This window comes from Grammomys surdaster, unplaced genomic scaffold, assembly GCF_004785775.1.
Source record: "Grammomys surdaster isolate TR1022 unplaced genomic scaffold, NIH_TR_1.0 62, whole genome shotgun sequence".
NCBI classification, from domain to species: domain Eukaryota; kingdom Metazoa; phylum Chordata; class Mammalia; order Rodentia; family Muridae; genus Grammomys; species Grammomys surdaster.
The window spans coordinates 3811006-3823104 of NW_021604564.1; the positions used below are offsets into that span (position 1 = coordinate 3811006).

The following is a 12099-nucleotide window of genomic DNA, read 5'->3' on the forward strand; positions in this document are numbered from 1 at the left end:
GATGATTACTATGATGCATGACTTTCTCCTCTTTCTTTTTCCTTTTACAGTAAGTTTGATTTCCTGTTTCCTGTTAAAATCTGTACCATCACTCAGCAAAAATTGTGAAGAAGGGAAAGAGAAGAAAAGATAAATTGCCTATTTCACAAACACATCTACTTCTTAAAGTAAATGTCTGATTTAGTTGTTGTTAATTACAAGATGGTTATCCCTTATCTGAAACAGCTGGGTAAGGCAAGATGCGTTCTGGAGTAAGCTGTCTTGAGGAGTTAATTTTTATATATATATATATATCCATATCCTAAGGGTAACATAACAAGACATCACAGTATTTTTAGTAAGCCTGAAAACAGTTTTCTTTCTTTATTAATAATTTTTTGAGATTGAAATCAACACTTGAGCCTCCAATGCTCCATTTTGGTTGTGATTTCTCACATAAGAAAAATGTGGAATATTCTACTGTAGTATGTCTTAGTGTTCAAAAGTTTCAATTTTTCATATTAGGGATATCCAATGTAAATTATTTTACATAAATGAAAATCAAAACTCTTAAGACTTTCAGGATACCCTTGCTTATTCAGCTTGTGTTTCTGAATGTGAAGCTGTCAGTGACTGTCCCATCCTCCCCTCAGAGCTTCAGCAAATGCTTTACTAAATTGAATGACATGATTCTTACCTGTTTACCTTGTGTTGTCCATAACTGAGACTGTCCATAGGATCCCAGCTGCTCCTTCCCAGCTGGCTTTCCTTGGTCTTTGAAAAGCTGGGAGGCTAGTCTGACCCTTTTATTCTGAAAACAAAAAAAGGTGTGAAGCTACCCTTCTTGTAGGTATATCAATTTTAACTTGTGACTGGAAACCTGTAACCATGGAAATGATGAAGCTTCTAGTGTTTTCAAAATCAAGCACTTTCTGCTTTATTGGACAAGGGTAGAAATGAGTACTCCAGATGCAGTCAATCCCACTGAGGTGTCAGCATTCTGGCTTACTAGTTTTGTCCCATGAAATGTAAATTCTCTGCTTACTTCTTTCTTGACAGTGGCTATTCAGGTTCTAATCTCAGCTGAGTTTATCCACAAGCATGAATACTACAGTTGTTAAGCCTGAATGTATTGCATAGCGATGGTGAGACATTGTAAGTGCATAAACCAAATAACTAAACATATTTTAAATTATAGCCTTACTTCTTACTCTGTCATTTATAACTTTGGTAATATCCTTTATTTCTTTTTGTTTGGTTTTCTTTTCTCCCCCGTAAAGCAAGACTTTGTAAACTGAATGTTCATCTTAGTGCAGGGCACTAAATACGTAGGACAGGCAGAAATATCCAGGCTTTAGGAGGCAGAGACTGGAGGGTTGTGAGTTCAAGACAAACTGAATTCTTGTCTTTAAATAAATCAGTGATTTAACAGGTAAAAGAATGATGCACAAGCAAAGAACACAACAATAGTGAGAGTGGTTCAATTTAAACCTCTTTGTTTTGTACAATTGTAGGTAAGACCTGAATATATTATTTTGAAACAGCTTTTTAAAATGGTGGAACAGATGGCTCTAATTGTCTCCAAAGGAAGGGAAGGCTTGGAGAGCTTTTGTTTCTTGTTTAACAGTTTGGCACAGTTGAGGTTTGAATACTCTGGTTTATAGATTCATAATCCCAGACTAACAGTTCATTCTCGTGAACTTACCATGCCAAGTCCTGAGACTCATGCTCTTTGTCCCTGATGTATACTGGAGTTTACAAAATTTCATGCCCCAGTTATTCTCTGAACCTGGATTTCTGAGGAGAGTGTGAAGTTCTTCCTACATGTGTTACTCAGTGAGAACCACTCCCTTCCAATCTACTCCCTGGCCACCTCTGTGCACCAATGAAAAGTCATTTCGTTAGAACCACTCCCTTTTATCAGCTCCCTGGCCACCTCTGTTCACCAATGGAACATTTTATAGGTTACAGATATTTTCTTATTGGCTTTTTGCAACATTTCATGCCTCAGTTATTCTCTAAACCTGGATTTCTGAGAAGAAAGAGTGGAGTTCTTCCTACACATGCCATTCTGTGAGAACCACTCCCTTCCATCCTATTCCCTGGCCACCTCTCTCACCAATGGAACATTTTATAGGTTGCAAATATTTTCATGGGATCTGGCTGAACTTATACTTGGAAAAGTGTTAATTAACCAAAGTACTGTACAAAGACTCTCTAAAGATAATTGAGTTTTTAAAAGACTATCAGAGCATTTCAAGATGAGTCCACATGTCTGTGACCTATACAGAGGAGAATTAAATAAAATGCTGTAAACAGTAATCTTTAGCTACAGTGGTTGATAACAAAGAAGGTGTCATGTCAAGATTACAAAGTCGTGTAACCATTCTTGTAGTGTGTGTGTGTGTGTGTGTGTGTGTGTGTGTGTGTGTGTTCGTGTGTGTCTGAGAGTTAGAGGCTTTTGTGAGCTGTACCTGTTATGAAGCAACCCTTCCCCAAGGAACTTTGTAAAGCTCACATAACTACTGGAGTGTATGTTAGAATTCTACCCTCCTGTAGAATTCCCTAAATTTATATTTAAGTTCAAGTTTCAATTGCAGAGATAAAATACCACCACCAAAAGCAGCTTTCACTTTCACTTCCGTTTAACAGTCCATCACTGAGGGAGGTCAGGGCAGAGAAAAAGGCAGAGCAGGAACCTGATGCAGACATCATAAAAGGGTGCTGTTTACTGGCCAGTTACTCATGGCTTCCTCAGCCTGCTATTTATAGAACCAAAGATCAGGTGCTCAGGGGTGCCACTGCTCACAGTGATCTAGACCCTACACATTAATCATCAATCAAGAAAAAGTAGACTTGCCCACAGGCTAGTCCGTGGCCTTTTAATTGAATTCAATTTTAATTAAATTACCTCTTCCAAAATGACTCTAGTTGTTGTCAATGTGACATAAAAGTATGCATCATTTTATTTAGAATTTGACAAAGAGTGACTTTGTTTTAATTCTGATAACTTTCACAGATACTACTCAGAGAATACTCAACACTTTTTGTATCTAGTCCTTTTGAACCATATGCATGTAAGATTGATTGTTCATCAATAACACAGTATAGTCTTTCGGAGTCTCCTCTTCTGCTAGATTTTCATCTTCAAATATCATATTTCTCTTGGATTTTAAGTGAATAACAATTCAATTCACATATTTTTGACCTAGAAATTAATATCTTTATAACAGTTATTAATAATTTCTTCTGAATAATTGTCCTATAATATTTCTAAAATATAATTAGAGAAAATGTAATCATATAAGCAACAGTTTGGTTACATATATTACATATATGACTGCAACAATTTGTAATCATATGAATAACAATTTTAAATAAATGATATTGATCAGTTTCCCTTTCATAAATGTAGATAGATGCCAAGAAAATAAGGAACAGTGGAAGGATGCTGTACTCACCATGACTGGTTAATCAAAGCATTCAGTAATGACTGGTGTCAGTCAGCATGTGTTCTTCCTCTATTTATCAAGAGATAAATATAGTCTCTAGTCTTTTCCTCACTTTGCCGTTCATATTATTGGCTGGCTTCTCAACCACGACAGGTAAAAACTCTTAACTGGGGCTTATCAGAATCCCCTCTTCTCTCCTTTTAAGTGTTCTAAGACCTCAAATGGTTTTCTCCCTTTTTATCTCTTTGTTTTATTTTTCCTTATTTGATTCTGAAATATCTAGAAATCAGCTCCATGTCCACCTTCTCACTGACAATAACAAAAATGCAAGCCCTCTAGCCTTAACATCCTATATATCATGAACTGTTCATGTCCCATTTGCCGCTTACAGCAAAATTGATCAGGTAGCCCATGCCTAAAATAACTTACTAAGATTGTGCTACTATGGAATTACTTTAGGTAACACTGACTGTACTCACCAAGAGGCAGAATAAGAGATTTACCATGGGAAATGTAGTGATCTAGTCTGGATAGAAGTTAAGGAAATGACAACTGAAAGGAAATCTGAAGGACAACAGAAAGACATGTCAACAGACCGCTGAAGCTTCACAGCTGGTAGGCATGCAGGTCTCTTGAAGTGACCTATAAAGAAAGTGAAAAGCTGTGCATACCCAATAGCTAAGCTGGGCTGTGAAGGGGCAAACTGAAGAGATTTATATGAGGCTCAGGTCTGTGCATTTGAGGCTAAGTAAATGGTGGAAAATTGGGAAGCTGTGGGTCTGCTGACCAACAGAAAGAAGAGCTAGACATGATAGGAAAACTGGTGTGATGGCTAGTTTTATGTCAATTTGATACAAGCTAGAATGATTCGCAAAGAAGAAAATTCAATTTAGATTGTACTCAGTAGATTGTACTGTGGCCAAGTCCTTGCTGTATTTTCTTCATTATTGATTAATATGGGAGGTCATAGATCACTGTGGTTGGAACCACTCCTGGACTGGTGGTCCTGGATGATATTATTAAAAAGCAGGCTGAGCAAGCCATAATGAGCAAGCCAGTAACCAGTACCCCTACATGGACAGCCTCAGTACCAGTTGCTGTCTTCAGGGTCCTGTCTTGAGTTCCTGCCGTGATGTTTCTGGGTGATAAACTACTTCCTTTCCTCCAGGAAGATTTTTGTCATTGTGTTTTATCATAGCAATAGAAACCTTAACTGAGACACTGGGCAAGTCACGACACAGAGGGAAGTGTCATGTTGATATGATTAGAGCCAAACAATCTTCCAGTTTCATCAGTGGCCTCATTAATTCATTTCGTGAACTTGCTATTATCTAAGCATTAATACAGTTGACACACCCATCTTTAGGAATTGTTTACGTACATTGAATTTTAAAAAGAGATTTATTACTCTTATCTATTTCTAAACTCACAATGAAAATTATAATCCTAAAATAGGTTCAAAAGATGGTGACTGACATATTTTAGCTATTGACATTTTATAATAAAATTGCATTATCTCTATTTTTCATGTATCCAAGCAATGTACTCTAAACACAATAGCAATTTCCTGCCCACCATTACTGATTTTAAAATACAGGAGGAAGCTCTTAGCAACCAGAAATTTTACAATGTTCCATTTTCTCCTTGAACTCATATTTCCATCCCATTTCTCCCACAACACTTTATCCTAACATCATATACTTATATGCTTGGAGAGTTTTATTGATAACATTTTATATCTTTCTGTAATAAAATTTTGTATATAAATTGAAATTAATTTTTTATATTCTCTGTTATCATATGACCCATTATCATTTTATCTGGTTAAAGGTATTTTTATAATTTTTACAATCAACATATAATCAAGCAAAGAAATGTCAGTATATTACAGAGATTGATAAGTAAACCTCAAGACTTAAGCTCAGTTAGAAATCTAGATTTTGATAATGTTTGCTCATATGCATGTGTGCTTATATGTGTTATTCTTCTCTGACAAGGAGGAAATGGATTCCTTCATCAATATATTTTCATTTGGTTAGTTACATCTCGATATATCAAACTTTCCATTCTCAAAACCTGCTTCCGAGTGAAGTCTCACACTCTGCACAGGGCAAATATGTAGATGCCTTCTCCCACTGTTTAGGCCTTTTCTGTTAGGCTTATGTGTACTTTGCTGTCTTATGTCTATAAACTCCTGGCCAAAAATCATGCAAAAAGGAACTGAGAGAGTAAGAGAGGGAAATGAAATATTTTAAATGTCTTTTATTAATGCAAATGAGTGAGTTACACTGGCAAGATAGAGAAAGCATACATTAGAAAATACGGCTCATTTTTTTATTTCTGTTTTAATTTGTGTTTCTTAAATGCAATATTTTACCTTTGCCATATTAATAAAACCACATCTCTTACATATAAGTTACTTTCTATCTTTTATCGTTTAACAAATTCTACACATGTATAAATTAATCCACTCCAAATTCTCTCCTCCTTTTCCCCCCAGACAACTCTCAACATGCCCTTACTGGGCCTTCACGTCCTTTCATTTTGGTAAACCCACAGTCCAGTTGAACTCCAATTGTTGCTTCCTGCCAGACTGCTGATAAATCTTGTCAGCTTGGTCTTATGCAGGTAAGCAGAGCTGCTGTGAGGACTAGCAGCCTGTCCTGTCCAGGAGACAGCATACCACTCTCCCACATCCTCCGCTCTCACATTCTTTCTGCCTCTCTCCCCATAATATTCTCTAATATTGGGTTGTAAGTTCATACAGATGTGCCACTAGGGGCTGAGCATTCATCAGGCATTTTATTCTCTGCCCTTTGACCAACTGTGAGACTCTCTATGAATTGTTGTCTACCATAGAAGGCAAAAGATCCACAAATCTGTGAGTCTGAACACAAATATCTAGTAGGCCATTCACCAACATGTAGAAAACAGCAGCAATAGTTTTCTCACTAGGGCCTAGGACTTTCCAAACAGTGAGCTCTTGACAAGATTTATAATACTGGGTATAGGTTCCTCTTGAGGAGCAGCCCTCAGATCCAGTCAGAAAAAAGTGGAAATTTTAAAAACTAAATGGCAAGATGAACTTTTAGGAATTTAGGTGTACTTAATTCACCCATATATTTCTATGACCACATCCACTGGATGATATAGCTACAAATGCTTTGTGCATTGTCGCTATTGCTCTAAATTGCTCTGAAAGTAGATGCAATTAGTTAAGCTGCTTAGCTTATCTGTCTCTGGGATTGCATGTGTTGGTGTAGCAGGTATACAGACAACATAATAATCTGCTGTAAGCATAAGTGATAATGTTAGTCTATTGAGCAAAAGAGTTTTTCCTACTATAAAAAAGAAATAGGGGTACACTGAAGGTGGCAATGTCCACAACATGCTTCTATTATGAATTGACATCTGAATCTGATTCATTGTGTTATGAGATACATGACTTTTCTTAGTCTGAATTTATTAGTCTGACATAACTGTTAAAGTGTTGCTTTGAATCATTTTTTGTCCTCTTCGCTTTTGTTTTTCTCTCTCATACAATAACTACCCATGTCACCCAGCTTTCCTTAAAAATCTCCATAATGCATAACCATAATCGTGTAAATGTATTTAAAGCCAATGGTGTAATATTTTTATGATTATGATTAAGAGCTACCATAAACTTCAGAATTATAAAAAAAGTTTTTTACATTTATATCTAAACAGGTATCATTTATAGTCTTGCACATATCTAAGTGATATTATCACTGTAAAGTATATTACATAGGAAAAGTCAATTACTTATCAGGTCCTGTAACTTGTAACATCTACCATTGTGTCCTAAAAGTGTCTAAGGTGAGTGACATGTACTGGAGTAACTCTGGATGTTTAAAAGAGGGCAGGGGTCCAAGTGATTAGTGAGAACCATCATTTTACTGTGTCCTGTGGGTATGCAATGTTTTATACTCTGATGTTCTTTGTTAGATGCTTAGTTTTCAGGTTTTATCTATGGATTTTTGGTGGAGTTGAAACTTTTTGAAACTATGTTTTGTTTACTCTGTCCTTAGCATTTTATACTACATGGTATGTCGCTTCTGATTGATAGCTAAGTTTACCTCAGATTGACACTTTACCTTTTGTGCCAGTCTATCCTGATTTGCAGTCACACAGGCATCTGGCCAGGCCACCTTCCGATTGCTCCAGAACATGCCTGGTTCTTGGTGTCATCCTTTCCCACGATACACTTTGTCAGGCAGTGCCCATCTCCACTGTACTTTAGAAGTCAGTCATGTTTTTGAAGAGAACTTTGGGTTCAGAATTTTCACTTTTTTTTTTAGGTTATTTATGACATAGTGCTCCAGTTTTAGTGTTTGAACTTGTTGATTTTTTACTATAGTTTCCTGTGATTGTGTGTGAAGTAATTTGAAAATAAATCATTTTAGAAAAATAAATAAACATCAAGAACCTCTACTTATCCATAAAGAAATATATATATGAATACTTATATACATATATATATGTGTGTGTGTGTGTATTTCTTTATCTATCTATCTATCTATCTATCTATCTATCTATCTATCATCTATTTCATTCTCTCTATATATGTATGTATATATATATATATATATATATATACATATATATATATACATATACACACATATATAATTATGCCTGCTTAATATGTTAATATAATTTGTGTGATTATTCATAGTATATAGTTGACATTTTAAGTCAGGCCATTCTAAAACAACTCAAAATATGGTGGAAAACATATCATTCTGTTTTCATGGGCTGTGATATCACAACATGCAAAACTTTCTAGAAAATAATATCTTATAATGCCATGTAAATCTTTTGATCTACTCTGAGTTATCTGCCCACCAGAACTGGGAGTATACTATGTGTGGTGGTTTGCATAGTTATGGCCCCCAGGGAGTGACACTATTAGGAGGTGTGGCCTTATTGGAGGAAGCGTGTTACTGTAGAGGTGGGCTTTGTGGTCTCTAGATTCAAGCTCTGCCCAATCCGAGTTCAGTCTCCTCCTGGCTGCCTTCCTATCAAGATGTAGAACTCTCAGCTGTCAGCTTATTAAAATAACAGAGAAATGCAACAGCTTGAGAAATGAAAAACACTTCATTTATATATATTATAGATAGTATTCATACTATACATCTGGCAAGAGAATTGACATGTAGAATTTATAAAGAACTCAAAAACTAAACACAAAAAAGAATTTAATACATAAGTATGCAGATGAATTTTATTTATACCTCTCAAAGAAACAAATACAAATGGTCAATAATATATGAAAACATGTTTAAGATCTTTAACAAGCACAGGGATTCAAAACAGCATTGAGATTATATCTCTTTCTCTGCAAACTTTGTGGGTAACAGGAAAAGGTCCAAATGGGGTAAGAACTAAACCTGATTTAGTGCAACTGCTTGCCAGGCTGATTCAGACTCCTGTAGTCTGACCCCAAGTAATTTAGTTGTTACATGTTTAAGCACAATAAAACCTTGGGGGAAAGTTTCCTTGTGACAATTTTCTCTTTCATAATGATGGGTTCTATTGTCTGGTTCCACAGAATAGAAAAAAAAAAAAGAAAAGAAATCACCAGGTTATTAAACAGCATCTACTTGAGCCTTCTAGGTAACAGGTATCAATTTCTTCTGTTGAAGAAAAATGCCTGTGTGTCTAACAAGTTTGATTTCTCTAGTGCTATCTGTAAGCACATGGACCTCATGCCCTCTACACCACTCTGCTAAGAATGACTGTTGTCAAGAAAACAAAAAAAAAAAACACAAATGCTGTCCAGAGTGTGGGTAAAGAGGAACCTTGGAACAGTGCAGGTGGGACTGTGAGCATGTGTGGCCACAACAACCTTTAACGAAATCAGTATGGGGTTTCTCAACAAATGAGAAAACTCAATGAATATATAGTCCTGATTGTCTACTAAAAGGAATATACAACATACAATGTACAGGATGCCCATTGCTATACTATTCATAATAGCCAAGGAATGGAACCAGCCTAGAAGCCCTGCAACAGTTGAACAAATAAAAAACAAAAAACCTATAGATCTATGAAAACAACTCAGTCAATAAGCATAAGGACTTGGTTTACATCACCTGCATTTTTTTAAGTTGGACATGGTTGTGAGCACTTATAATCCTAGTGGTCAGCAGAGACATATTGCTGGAAAGATAACAGTGAGCCTCATTGGGCCAGCCTTTGTTGGGGAAAGGAGCACTTATCCTTGGGAACTGTGACACCCAATTTCCTAACAAGCTGTCCAGGGGTGCGTTCAGGTAAGAACCGTGTGAGGTAACTGGGTTTCCCATATCAATTTGGAAAATTATTGGTACTTGGCTTTTAAAATATTGGGTGTGAAACCAGGTATTGCCTTGGTTCTTGGTGACCCCTAAATCTGTCATAGGCAATGAGCATCTAAATGGATATGGGGATAGAGTAATTCAGATGAAAACGATTACAGTTGACTAAGGATGAGTGCCCTTCTCTATATATACTGTATACATTGCTCTTCTAGTTATGTGCTGATTCCTACTTGGCCATGACAGGGACAATGTAACCTGGTTCCTGCCCCTGGAACAGAACCAGCAGGGCATGAGCCTCTACAAGTGTCTATGATTGCTATGGCATAATGCTTATTTGTATAAAAATATATTTTTTTACTTTATGTTCCTCCTTGAGCAGAATATCCTATCACAGAGTTAATGATTCCATGATAATCAGCCAGCAGGAGCCCTCGATGTGAGAGTGTGTCTAATGTCTCAGCAAAACGGTAGAACACTTTGACTTTCAGGATAGACCTCAAGCCTGTGGAGAAGAACTCTGAAAACATGAATTCAAAAATATATAATTTCTCAACTACACAATATGAAGATGCAATATGAATTGTATAAGGAGCTTCACAGATCTAAAAGATCAGAGGAGCGTCACTGTGAGCCAGCTTGTTGGAAAGATACAGGGATAGGCATATACAGGAGCAGGAAGATTCCTTGGTTCAAGATTAGTCTGGGATGGGGGAGTTTTGGTCCAGGTCCAGGTGTGGTAGGAGTGGTAATTTCAGGGTGTTGTCCCACCCCGCTGTCTTATTGTCTGTGCTGTGCTTGCTGTCTCTTTCTAAGAATCAAGGGGCTGGGGTCATGAGATGCTGATTTAATGGGATGGTTGAGAGAGAACCTGGAGTAAATGCCTGAATTCATTGTAACTGAATTATAAATTTAAAAAACCTGCAATTTTGGTCTTCATGAGATGAGCTAGCAGAGAGCAATAGAACAACTACTTCTTCTTCTTCTTCTTCTTCTTCTTCTTCTTCTTCTTCTTCTTCTTCTTCTTCTTCCTCTTCCTCTTCCTCCTCCTCCTCCTCCTCCTCCTCCTCCTCCTCCTCCTCTTCTTCTTCTTCTTCTTCTTCTTTAGAATTTTTCCTAGCAAGAGCTGAGCTGTCTGGTGATCTTTGGAGAGCAGACACAGCTCTTTAAGAATTTTTTCTAACAGGATTTCTGATTTTGGTTGGAAAAATCTATGGAGAGTGAACATAGTTCTAGCAGCTATTCAGAGACAAAGATGTCTGAAGAATGAACACAACTCCTTTAGAGTGCTATTTAGCTTCCTGATTTTGATCAGAAAATCCAAGAATTACTTTTAGAATTTCTCTAACAGGATTTCTGACTTAGTCAGAAAATCCAAGATTTTTTTATAGGAGCTTTTCTGACCAAAGTCAGAAAATCCATGAGCTACCCAGAGACTTTTAGAATAGCAAGAAAGAGGAGAAAGAGAGGGAGGGAGGGAGGGAGGGAGAGAGGAAGAGAGAGAGAGAGAGAGAGAGAGAGAGAGAGAGAGAGAGAGAGAGACAGAGAGACAGAGAGACAGAGAGAGACAGAGAGAGACAGAGAGAGACAGAGAGAGACAGAGAGATCTGGAAAGTTGTCTTGAGGAGAACGTATGCTGTCAACTTGCAACTCATGATTTGACTTTGAGTTGTTTCACCACTCCCAGAAACTTTTTCTCTCAGCATCCCTGACAAAGACAAGGCTAGTCTTTGACAGTCATGAAGATTTGAACACCAAACCAGGACTCTTTTCAGAAGCCAAGTGTATCCATGGAGAGTCATCAACTGACCGTAGCTCCTTTACAATACCAGCCAAGGGTCAACCAGTTTCACACACTGGATGAATTCAGCCTTGGCAGCCATGTGAATGTAGCAGCAGTAGCCAGGTTGCGCTCCTGGTTTTACAGTTAGTTGAAGCTAGTCCTGAGTTTATTAGGGGTGAAAAAAGTCAGGGAGGTTTCATGAACGTGCCCCAGGATGAGGAAGGCAGACCACTGATACCAGTGGATGGAAACTTTTCATGCTATAGTGGACCTTTCAAACATTTTGTGTTACTATCTCCTTACTTTCAAATGGCTGAGATCTCCCAATAAATGCTTGGAATTGGTAACAAGGTAAAAAAGGATTTTAAAAATACTTTACCTAGAGTTTTCCAAGCTTTTGTTATCCTGTCCATCCTACGTAAAAACTTTTTGTTACATAGATGTCATAATGCTAAACTCTGAGTGATTTTCAGTTTAGCACCTCTTTGAGAGACATATGAGTGCCTCTTGAGAGTGAAGGATGAGGGGATGGAGAGATGGCTCAGAGGTTAAGAACACATTCTGC

The 12099-nt window shown here is 37.2% G+C and overlaps 1 pseudogene; it reads left to right on the plus strand.

Moving 5' to 3' along the window:
* Positions 1-11073: 11073 nt before the first annotated feature.
* LOC114619299 lies at positions 11074-11130 on the plus strand (annotated as a pseudogene).
* The last annotated feature ends 969 nt before the right edge of the window (positions 11131-12099 follow it).